The following is a 12,290-nucleotide window of genomic DNA, read 5'->3' as shown; positions in this document are numbered from 1 at the left end:
TTAAAGTTCGAATCCCATTACATTGACTCACTCCTGTAACGCCAATTCAAAGCTGCATAGTTCGCATTCAAAAATTATGATGCAGACAGTTTTCTCCTGTGGTCTTCTTCAGCATATATTCGTTCTCTACAAATGGCTTAATGACGGATATGTGCTTATTTTTTTTTGTTTTGAGAGAGATTTGTTGCCTTATCCTGAAAATTTTGGCAAATTAAATATTTTAATTTCTCATAATTTTATAAAGAGATAATTCTTAATATACATTAGAGGCTATTTGAGAGAGATTAGTAAAGACATAAATTGAGCAAATTGTAAAAACAAGATGGGACTGTCCAAATAGACATAGATAGCATATTTGTAGGTCGTTACAGGAGTGAGTTGACTGTAACAGGAGTGAGTCGCATCGTTACAGGAGTGAGTTACTAAATATCGACGGTCTATTTCACTTGGCACACATATTAAATGAGTTGTATTCACTGCTCATAAGAATCGCAAAAGTGAACTGTAAAGGTGCCCCAATGTATCTTAATCGATAATAAAGAAGACGGGAATTTTTTAAAAGTTTCCAGTTGATCGTCAAAATTGTAATTAGAATGGGCCTCGAAGCCTTTGCTTTGAGTACAGAAAAGGTTTTCTCTCACAAACGAGAGTCACCACAAACTGTGTTGTTGCAGTTTATACCAAAACCCCTTAAGTCCATTTTTCTACTTTTTGAGATTTTCCATCCATGAGAAAAATTGAAATGTGTTATATTTTAAGTATCAAATTACACAAGAACTCCCTTAGATTTGTGTGAATGAGAAAATTTAGGGGAAATAATATCTCAAAATGGGCAAAACCGAGTTAGGGAGTTTTGTAAAACCACTCTTCAAATATAAATATATATATATATATATATATATATATATATATATATATATTGAATCGTGTTTGATACAAATATGGTACGAAAAGTGCTCGACATGTAGTAATGGAGCGAATTATTATTTAAAATATTTACCACAATGTTTGGGGCAGTCTACATCAATGTTTCAGGCTCGATTTGCCATCTTCAGGACTGAGTTGTTTTGTTGACTGTTGTTGTTTCTTGAAGTGGTTCCGGTTTGAAGTTAATTAAGAGGAATTTGCACCGATGGGGACACTTTCCGTAGATCTCACTTTTCATGTTGAGTGTGGCTTCATGAGGTTGTTTGATTATAGTATATTTTTCTTCCAGGCATAAGCTACATTGTTTTGATGTTGGTGTGTATCCTGTTGCTTTAGATAAAATTTTCCATGAAATGTTGTGGTCTATTTTGTTGTCTTTTAATTTCCAAATATGTTCGCTGAGTTTTGTGGATGTTTTTTTGTTAGTGTTTCTAAATGTTGAGGTGTGGAGGTTGTATCTTGTTTTGAAATTATTTTCTGTTAGTCCTACATATTTTTCTTGCTTGTTTGTTTTAGTTTCTGTGACTGTGGCTTGGTAAATTAAACTTGATTCTAAGCATTGTTTGTTTAGTGGGCAATGTTCTTTATTTCTGCAGTTGCATTTTCTAGTGGGTGGGTTTTGCTCTTGTCGGTGGTTTATTAATATTTTTTTGTTGTGGCTTGAAATTATTTGTTCTATGTTGCGCATACACGAGTAACTTATTTTTATGGTATTCCTGTTGATAATTTTATGTAGCTTGTGGTTTTTTGGAAAGTGTGTATCAATTAACTTCAGGAACTGCTGTCCTATGTTTGTGCTGACGTTTATGTCGAAAGGTGGGTTGAACCAAGTTATGTGTCGTTTTCTTGTTTTATGTTGTTCACTTGTGTGTTGGGGTTTACATGAGAGGGAGGCGTCTGTGTATACAAATGGTGTGTTGTATCCACTTTTTGTAGGGGGTGGCTGCGACGTTGAATATCTCTGTTTTCCGAAAGTTTGCTCACCCTCAGTGCTATGTTTTTTGGTATGTTTTCAATGACGGGACGGGGGTGGTTGCTGTTTTTATTAATGTAGCTAATGGTGTTGTTTGGTTTTCTGAACGGTTGGAATGAATTGGATTTTATGTCGAATGTGATGTCGAGGAAGTCAACTGTTTTTTTGTTTGCTTCTATCGTGATTTTTAAATTGTTGTTTTGGAATATTTTACAGATTTGTTTTTTGATGTTTTCGTTCGCTCTTGGTCGTCTGTTGGTTATAGCGAGTCCGTCATCTCTATAGAGGCCGATGTATGTGTGTGTATGTTGTAGTTGTGACAGGATGTAGAGTCCGACCAGTTTGCATGTTTCAGCACCGTCAGCACAAACATAGGACAGCAGTTCCTGAAGTTAATTGATACACACTTTCCAAAAAACCACAAGCTACATAAAATTATCAACAGGAATACCATAAAAATAAGTTACTCGTGTATGCGCAACATAGAACAAATAATTTCAAGCCACAACAAAAAAATATTAATAAACCACCGACAAGAGCAAACCCCACCCACTAGAAAATGCAACTGCAGAAATAAAGAACATTGCCCACTAAACAAACAATGCTTAGAATCAAGTTTAATTTACCAAGCCACAGTCACAGAAACTAAAACAAACAAGCACGAAAAATATGTAGGACTAACAGAAAATAATTTCAAAACAAGATACAACCTCCACACCTCAACATTTAGAAACACTAACAAAAAAACATCCACAAAACTCAGCGAACATATTTGGAAATTAAAAGACAACAAAATAGACCACAACATTTCATGGAAAATTTTATCTAAAGCAACAGGATACACACCAACATCAAAACAATGTAGCTTATGCCTGGAAGAAAAATATACTATAATCAAACAACCTCATGAAGCCACACTCAACATGAAAAGTGAGATCTACGGAAAGTGTCCCCATCGGCGCAAATTCCTCTTAATTAACTTCAAACCGGAACCACTTCAAGAAACAACAACAGTCAACAAAACAACTCAGTCCTGAAGATGGCAAATCGAGCCTGAAACATTGATGTAGACTGCCCCAAACATTGTGGTAAATATTTTAAATAATATATATATAATATATATATATATATATATATATATATATATATATATATAATATATATATATATATATATATATATATATATATATATATACCTAACAATTGCCTTTTAAAATCTTTTTGACCAGAGAATGTTTAATTCAATTATCGATAAAGATTAATTCCAAAAAGTCTTCAAACTGAGACTTTTCAATGCGCTAGGATAGGGAGGGCAGTTATGTCTTTAAGAAAATATGTATGAACATTTTCATGGCGCCCTCCATGATTGTGGTAGTGAGAATATTTTCACGTTTATTCACTGTCCTCAAACACAGTGACAAATTACCAATTTTACTCATAAGGTAACAGTTAATATTATATATATATATATATATATATATATATATATCATGGGTGAAAGTTCGCCGGAATAATCCCGCATGGCCGGATTTTTATTTTTGAAAAAGAGGTCTCGCCGGTTTTTTTTTTTTTTTGTCTGGCCGGAATTCGAAAATGAAAAAAACCGGCAACTGTCGCCATAAAACTGTAGTTTATATAATTAACCGCACTTCTGTTTTTTCCTCTTATTGGTAGTTGCAGGATTTTTTTTCTGAGCACCTGCCTTTGCAGGATTAATATCATTGAGTAACTTTCACCCATGATATATATATATATATATATATATATATATATATATATATATATATATATATATATATTTTTTTTTTTTTTTTTTTTTTTTTTTAATCGACCAAATCCCGTTATATCAGTATATCATTATCGGTCTCATTTACAAGCGCTATAACACCGTTATTTTATTTATTTTTATTATATATATATATATATATATATATATATATATATATATATATATATATATATATATATATATTAATGATTAGTCATACATATTACACATTCAAACGTTTGCCATTAAACACTGAACTCATCTTGTGGTCAGGGCAAGTCAGTTCAATGTTAACATTAACACAATTTACAATTATTACTTTATGTCTTCTTAAAATAGTCGGGGTGAACTCGTTGCTAAAAGTGCTTTTGAAAAAAAGGGAAATATTAGCTTTTGTCACGTTTAGCAAGTATGTCTCTATAAAATATATAATCTACTCCATATATAAAAACAATATCATCAGCCTACATAGAACCATTTAGAACCGATGGGTCATTTATGATGATATTCAAGTATCTTTATATTTGATTTTATTTTTTCTGATGTAATGAATACTAAGATTGAACTTTGATTTGGAATTGTCCTAAAAGTCATAACTGGCGTAACGTTAAACAATTGTTCAATGTTAGGTATGGCAAGCGCTAATGATTGTGAGTGAGCATTCAGACTCAGTGATATAGATAGAACGAAGATGACGTTACTCTGGTCTTTGTTATTGTTTCTTGCCATCCACGTTTATGAGTACTTCTCACTAAACTGTATGAACCAGACTATAAAAGTTCGTGGTTACACATCGTTTTGTGTCTTTGTCCGTTGCACTTCCGGATGGCAATGTTTTGAGCTTCTTAGCCAAGCGCATACTATCTATACACGATGATCTCTTGGATTGGGTAATCCTTAATGGTAAAATTGCATGTGTAGCCAATGTGTTATTCTTTTTGTTTAATCCCAAGTCCGCTGGTGCTGTTCTCGCATTGAACTCTCATGTTGACTGCAGTGCTTTCCTGCTGTGCTCCGCCATACTAAGCGTGTTCACGGCTGCTGTTAAATAAATGAAAAAAATAATTCATAAAATCGTAAAAGGCGCGTATCAGCAGTATCTATGTTTATTCATTTATGATACCGTCACATAGTCTTTAACTGGATGAATACAAACACACAACACCCCTTTTATTCTCAGGTGTGTCATATTTACGATGAGAGGTTGAGGGGGGGGGGGGGGGGGGCGTAAACAGGTATTCCGTTAGCTAGTGTTTTCGTCTTGTGCGATGTTTTACTCTTATTCGGATAACGCGAAAAGGAGAGTGCTGCGGTGCGACCTGTTAGCCCTGTTGTGTGACCCTGATCGGGTCGCTAGTCGTCGAACCGTGTTATCATAATAAATTCCCATGGCTTACCTTACCTTGTCTTTTATCGTAGGGCGGCATGCGGTTGCAGACTGGTGGTGGTGGTGGTGGCAGTGCTGTCGTAGTGGTGGTAGGTGATTGTGTGTTACAACATTGAGGCGTATCGATGAGAGGTGGCTGGTGGGGAATGGAGGCGATGATTGGTGATTGGGTCCTGGAGACTTGTCGATACCTGCACGGGCAAGATCAGGCCCGTCAGGCGTTCGATCTCTCGCAGAACGATCGGAATTCCTTCCTACCTTTAGACGTATTCATAGATTTAGTTATTGGGGGAAAGAGACTTCTTTGGAGACACATCAAGGCGCACGATAATTTTTATTTTATAAATGTTATTTTAGAAGACTGTGATAATATCTATTTATTTGTTTATTTATTATTATTTATTTATATCATATTCCGTCCAAAATGATTAAAATGGAGAGACTTGGCTTCACTACTTACAGGGTGAGTACAAGTTTAAAAACTTGTTTTATTTTGTCCGGACTTGCTTGTATCATAGCTATAGATATTTTCAGCTCAGTATTAGATATATTATAGAAAGAATGGTGGTGTTCGTCGTAGTGTTGTAGTCTTGTTGTGCTTGGTTACCAAGCAACGCGGTCTGCTGGACTTTCTCACGTCCTCTCATTCATCCATTCATTCATTCATCTTTAATTGTAACTACTATAATTTGATGTTGATGGATGAATTGTCTGATCTTTTAATTTAAAAAAAAATTCATTTTGTTAACTTCTTCGTTGGGATCACCAACGTTTCACATTCTTTGACTTACTTGGTCATTAGATTTATACAGAAATCAAATGATGGAAATTAGTTGTTATACTATGAAATGTTTTTCCTATTCATATTTTTATCTTATATCTGTTTCCGAGTCCAGGCCCTTATTTTGTAATAGTTGAAGAAATAGTAATTGGAATGTCAATAATGGCAGTATTGATTTTAAATTGAAACTGGTTTGTTTGAATTATTTCAACAAATTTCTTCCATGTATTTTAGTTCGTCTTAATCAACTTCTATTTCATTTTTATTTTTATTACACATATCGACGGCTCTGATGATATTGATTGATTTTTTTTTTTAATCGGCTGAAACATACAAACGAAACCAAAATAATCGACGAAGAATCTGAAGTGATAATATGACAGAATGAGGTCAATAGATTGAAGGCGGTTGTTGGAATCGGTCTTGTCCTATCCCTGCTGCTGCTGTAGTTAATGGTGTGTGTGTGTGTGTGTGTGTGTGTGTGTGTTTTAATTTATTATTTTTCTTCTTCCCCCCCCCCCCTCACTAATAGTGACTGAACTTTTTTAAAAATAATTTGAGCTTTTATATAGCGGAATATCCACTAAACGTGCTTAAAGCACTTTACAAAGGGTCTCTGACCAACAGCAACACTTAACATGTAGAACGAGACATGACGCCTGTAAGGCGATAACATACTTTTTTATTTCCAACAGAGACAACGCTGTTAACGCCTCCCTCAAATCCACTGCCTATCAGAATGTGTTAATTTACTTTTCAGCGGTCTCTCTGTCTCTGTATCTCTCTCTCTCTCTCTCTCTCTCTCTCTCTCTCTCTCTCTCTCTCTCTCTCTCTCTCTCTGTGTCTCTCTCTCTGTCTCTCGTGTGTCTCTCTCTCTGTCTCTCTCTCTGTCTCTCTGTGTCTCTCTGTCTCTCTCTCTCTGTGTCTCTCTGTCTCTCTCTCCTCTCTCTCTCTCTCTCTCTCTCTCTCTCTGTGTGTTTTCTGTCCTCTCTCTCTCTCTCTGTATATATATATATATATATATATATATATATATATATATATATATATATATATATATATATAATATATCCATCTCCCTCCTACATCTCTCTTGTGTGCCTGCGTGTGTGTCTGTGTGTGTGTGTATGTGTGTGTGTGTGTTTGGTCGGGTGTGCCGGCGTTCGTTTCTTCCTCTCCCATCCTCCATTCTTTTTTGTTTTGTTTATCATCGGCGTCGTCGTCGTCATCATCATCCTCGTCTATAATAAAAGTATGCTCGGTCCTATAATATATAGAAGGATGAGGGGATATATATATATATATGTATATATAAAATTCTCTCCCCCAACCCCCTCATCCTTCTCCCAGCTACAGGTATACAATACTGTATCCTTCCGGCCGCTCTCATTAGCTCCTTCAGAGCCATTATCATTAAGCCCCTGAGCCGAAATTTATCCCGGTTTCTATAGCGTGAAACGGATTAGTTAGTAATTGCTACACTACATTATCGCAAAGTAGCTCCCAATCACTGCTAGGTGTAAAAAAAAAAAAAAAAAAAAAGGGGGGGGGGGGGGTATTCTGATTTGACCCGGGATTGAGCTGCCAGGACCCCCACATATTATAAAATAATCCAATTAAAACGTGAAGCATTGTACTTCCTCCCAGTGGCACCCCCCCCCCCCTCTTTTTTTTCTTTTAAAAATTTAAAAGTCTGAATGTTTTTTTTTTTATAATTTTTTTTTAGTTAACAATAACATTTGTTCGATTTCAATGAATCTTTGACTTATTTTGACTCATAGTGCGGCTATGTGGTCTTGTGGTATGACACTCGCTTTCTGATCGGAAGGTCCTGGGTCCGAGCCTCGCTCGGGGCATAGATGAGTCCTTGGAAAAGGCTCTTTACTCACATTCCCTCACCGTACTCAGGTGTAAAATGAGTACCTAGCCGTTAACTGCGTTGTCTCTGTCAGAAAAAAATGGTAATATCGCCTAACAGGCGTCATGTCTCGTTCTGCATGTTACGTGTTGCTGTTGGTTAGGGACCCCTTGTAAAGCGCTTTGAGCACTTTTAGTGGATATTGCGCTATATAAAAAAAGGTCAAAGCTCATTTTATATGAAATATATTTAGAAACACCAACCGAAGAGCTGATTTCAACAATACAAGGAAACATCCAACTGCCTCAGCACTTAACACACATGATGACACCTTCAAAAGTTAAGAATATTTGCACTGGACAGATTTATGGAAACAAATTACTTACTGGATACTAGAAATAGAAACAGACGGACACACACATTGACGGCGAGCGTCCATAGAGACGGGGCAGCCATATTCATTAATTAATTCATTCAATATATTCATTATTACGTCGTTATCGATATCAATTCACGAAGCGAGTTCCATTTGAGTCACGTTTGGAAGAAATACATAAAAGTGTTGTTTTTTTCCCCTGTTAATTTATAACATGCTTGGTTTGTTGACCCCACTAGAGCCTTACATCTGTGAATGTTTTGTGAAAAAAAAATCCAACCATTTTTCTTTCATTCTCACCTTTTAGCAAAAATACGTCATGTTTTTATTGCAAGCTTTTAAAATTAACCAAGCATGTTAGAATCATCGATTTTTACATCTTCTCTCTGGTTTCTATCGTGGCTCCCATAACCTAATTTTTAAAAAATTAAAAAAAGACGAAGAAAATTTTTAAGGGAATGGAAAATGTTTTGATGAAATATGAATTCAAATCGAGGGTTCAACAGATCGAATTCTTTATTTTTAAAAAAATAAAAAAATTCTGTGTACTCAATCAGTGGTAAAGTATTGTTTCACAAGCAGAGGGTATGTTATGGATACAGTCTAGAAATGGTCCAATTTTTTAATTATGAGATAGCGTCGCCTAGATAGGTATTCCATGAAAGAATATAGATTATCCATCAAACAAATGTTGATGTCAACAGGAATCACCCATATCACCGAGAGAAAATTGGAGGTTAATAATCTTGGCCAAGGAAAGAAAAAAAAAAAAAAAGAACGAAAGTATCCGAAGCCGGGCTCGAACCCAGGACTCACAGAGTCGCAATGCCATGCCTTAAAACCACTCTGGTGGAAAGTACTTTGATGCAATAATCTAACATAATTCACAAAGTGTAGGAAAAAATGCTTCCTCTTTTTATAAGGAACGGAAACCGGGATAAACTCTCGCTCCGCAGATCATATTATGATGCTGAAAGACTTTAAAGCACTTCCATTACCATTACACTCATTGCACGTTTTAAAACCAACACAAACGACTTTATCGTGAGCTCTAAGAAATAAAATTATAGTACACGCTGACTGAATGAATGAAATGGCTGAGAGGAAATCCTACAAGTTGCCACGTGCGTCCAATGTACCGATGAGCTGATTAGTGTTATCAAAGATAGCATAGTCACGGTATGGAATGGGCCCACCCAAAAGGGACATCAATTAGAAGCTGTATCAGCTCATTATCAGTTATCCTCTTCATCGTAATCGATGTTTTGATAGCTGTAATAGGAAAGGAGGACAGCGTCACCAGGGGGATTTAGTAGTCCTCGGGGTTTGGGGTTGAATTCATTACAAGCTTGTCCTGATCAGATTACTGTGTATAGTTGTTTGAAGTTAGATATCCATTTATTGTTGACGATCGATCGAGAGCTACTTCTGATTTTTTTCTTGGACTCTAATGCTCGAACCAGAATAAGTTTACCAAACTGCTGTATACGTATAGATCACTTTTATTTTTCATTTTCGTCAGAATTGTTTTCACTTCAAATATTGATGAATTGAGACGATTCTCAACTTGTCAAAAAATGTCAAACCCGAGATTTAAAGAAAAAATAATGTAAAAGTTCTCAGGTCAAGTATAGCATTCAGACTATAAACGTTAAGGTTACACACAGTTTTGTATGTTGGCATGTTTGAGTTGTCTGGCGGATGCTGTGAGTATTTTACCAAAAAACAGCATATTATGTATTTCATTTTTTTTTTTAAATCACAACTGAACTGCACCGAAAGATGCACGGTCAAAAGATCAAGTTGTATATAAAAAAGGGTTATATTGACAAATAATTCCCCCCTCCCCCCCCCCCCCGAACTATTGATATTTATGACACCGCCTCAAATCAGTGATTCGGGGTGATTTGGGTGCTGGATACATGAATTTATATTCAAAATATGAAACTTTGTTATCTTTTATTGAGGTTAATGGTTATAGTTGTTTATGTGCCTTAAAAGTAAACTTTTAATATTTCTAATTATTTCAACAATTCACCTTTTGGCAACTTATTGACATTATCTTTCGGAAATGTATGTATTGGTTTCCGTTCTTGCATCCCTTTTCGTCTGATCTCATTAAGGGTTTTCGGAGCCGGCAGGTTACGGTGTAAGATGTAAATAGGCATGGCAGATGGTATCGCGTCACCTGATCTGATAGCCTGCTCGTGGCTCATCAAGGGATAATTAGGTTCTTACCGGACTGAAAATAAGTGACGAGAAAGAAGGTGATGCCATTCCTTTTATATAGTTATGGTTCGGAGCCCCCCCCCCCCCCCCCCCTCTCTCCTCTCTCTCCTCTCTCTCTTCTCTCTCTCTCTCTCTCTCTCTCTCTCTCTCTCTCTCTCTTCTCTCTCTTCTCTCTCCTCTTCTCTCTCTCTCTCTCTCTCTCCCTCTCTCTCTCTCTCCTCTCTCTCCTCCCCTCTCCCTCCCTCCCTCCCCCCCCCCCTCTCTCTCTCTCTCCCCCCCCCCCCTCTCTCCTCCCATTCACCCAGCTCGTTGGGGATTTTTTATCAGAAGTCAATGCAATTCTGCCAGTGCCCTCATACCAGTTTACTATACGTTCTGCGCATTAACAATACTTTGAAGACTGATCCATCTACATTTAAAAAAAGACCTATAATATCATTTTATTTTAGCCTTTTTAACCTTTTTATAGTTTAACACTAAATAGGTATCTTTGTGATGTGACAACCATTCCAAGCAATCGTCTTTTGTCAATACCATAAAGATGGTAGACATTTTTGATGACACTACCCCCAGCCCCCTTTAAAACTCCCGTGACATCATGCAGTCAATTTTATTTTTTTTCTTTTCTATTTTTTCTTTATTCTTTTTTTTTAAGGGGGGGGGGGGGTCTGGGTGGAGATTGCAGGCAATGGAGGGTTTGATGATTTAATCATTTATATCATGTCACGCATTCTTTCTGTCAAATGTGTCTTCAGTGATTAAATATATTCGAATTTAAAATGCCGACGCTCGACGGTTATCCACGATTATCAACGTAGGATTTGTATAATTCAACGCAATCAATCAATCAGTCACTCAATCCGTGTGGAGCTCATTACGTTGAAATCAGAGAAGAAAGCAATCACATGATTAGATGACGCTACCGCCATATGGTGCCACTGCCATGGCTTGTCGCTGTCAGGGATTTACCACTGCTCATCATGCCATACCAGGATAACCTGCAGAGAATATCACTCAATATTGTCCTTGATCCTACACAACAAATCAGGTTCTGGTGATCCGGATCTTTGGTATGTCGTGATGAGTTAATGAGAATGAGAATTGGTCCTAAGGCTAAACACAGTTTTTTCTTTTCTCATTTTGGCCATGAAACTTTCACTTCAAACGTAGATCAATTAAGATGACACCCAATTTGTAAAAAATAGTATCCAACTTGACAAGTTAAAGTGCTCTCAGTTTGAAACTTTTTGATCGATATTGGACGTATCTAAACATTTCTCGGGCAAAATGAAATAAAAAAGTGTGTTGTGTCATTGTACGACAGCTCCTCCTTAACACATGATAACAAGTTGCGTAGATTTTTAATTTAGATGACTAGATCATTAATACAGCTCAGCGGTCACTGTTGGATTTCCGTTGTTCTCAAAACGGAATGGTACTCATCAAAATGTTATCGATTTTTTTTGGGGGGATTACATGTATGCTTTGTATCTAAATAGTTCTATTTAATTAGGCTAAAATAAGGCCGTTCGCAGACAGCTCATAAACAATTTTAATTAATCACTTTTACTCCACCACATGCACAACATCAGGATTCCTAATGACCAAGTTGATCAACGATTCTCTTACGTCTAGTAATATAGTTCAGCGATATTGAGCACAATCCGATGGGTTACATGGTTGTTATAGAAAACTGGCGCCCGCTTTAGGCTTTGTGGATTTTATGGAATGCTGGGACAAAAAGAATGCCTAACAAGCGACTTATATTATAGGAAATGGAAAATGTGGTACGAACTGGCCTGATGTCAGAACAAATAAGCACCGTGAAGCACTCTGGACGTGATGAATACGAGAAATTGTTCTATAGATCTAGTAATATTCACACAGTGCAGAGCGGATATATCGACAATGGTTTATATTGGCATCACGCTTATATCGAGATGACATCAAATTCCCGTTTTTTTTTCTCGCTATTAGTAAATAATAAAG

The 12,290-nt window shown here is 36.4% G+C and overlaps 1 protein-coding gene across 3 annotated transcripts in view; it reads left to right on the top strand.

Annotated features, from left to right (window-relative positions):
- LOC144971611 (cellular tumor antigen p53-like) overlaps window positions 1-12,290 on the top strand; it is a 107,313-nt gene that overhangs the window by 57,955 nt on the left and 37,068 nt on the right. The window lies entirely within an intron of this gene.

Source organism: Berghia stephanieae, chromosome 4 (genome assembly GCF_034508935.2).
Source record: "Berghia stephanieae isolate SIO BIC M18660-M18661 chromosome 4, UCSD_Bste_1.3, whole genome shotgun sequence".
Lineage (NCBI taxonomy): Eukaryota > Metazoa > Mollusca > Gastropoda > Nudibranchia > Aeolidiidae > Berghia > Berghia stephanieae.
The sequence above is the reverse complement of the archived record's forward strand: the minus strand, read 5'-3'. Positions and strand labels throughout refer to the sequence as shown.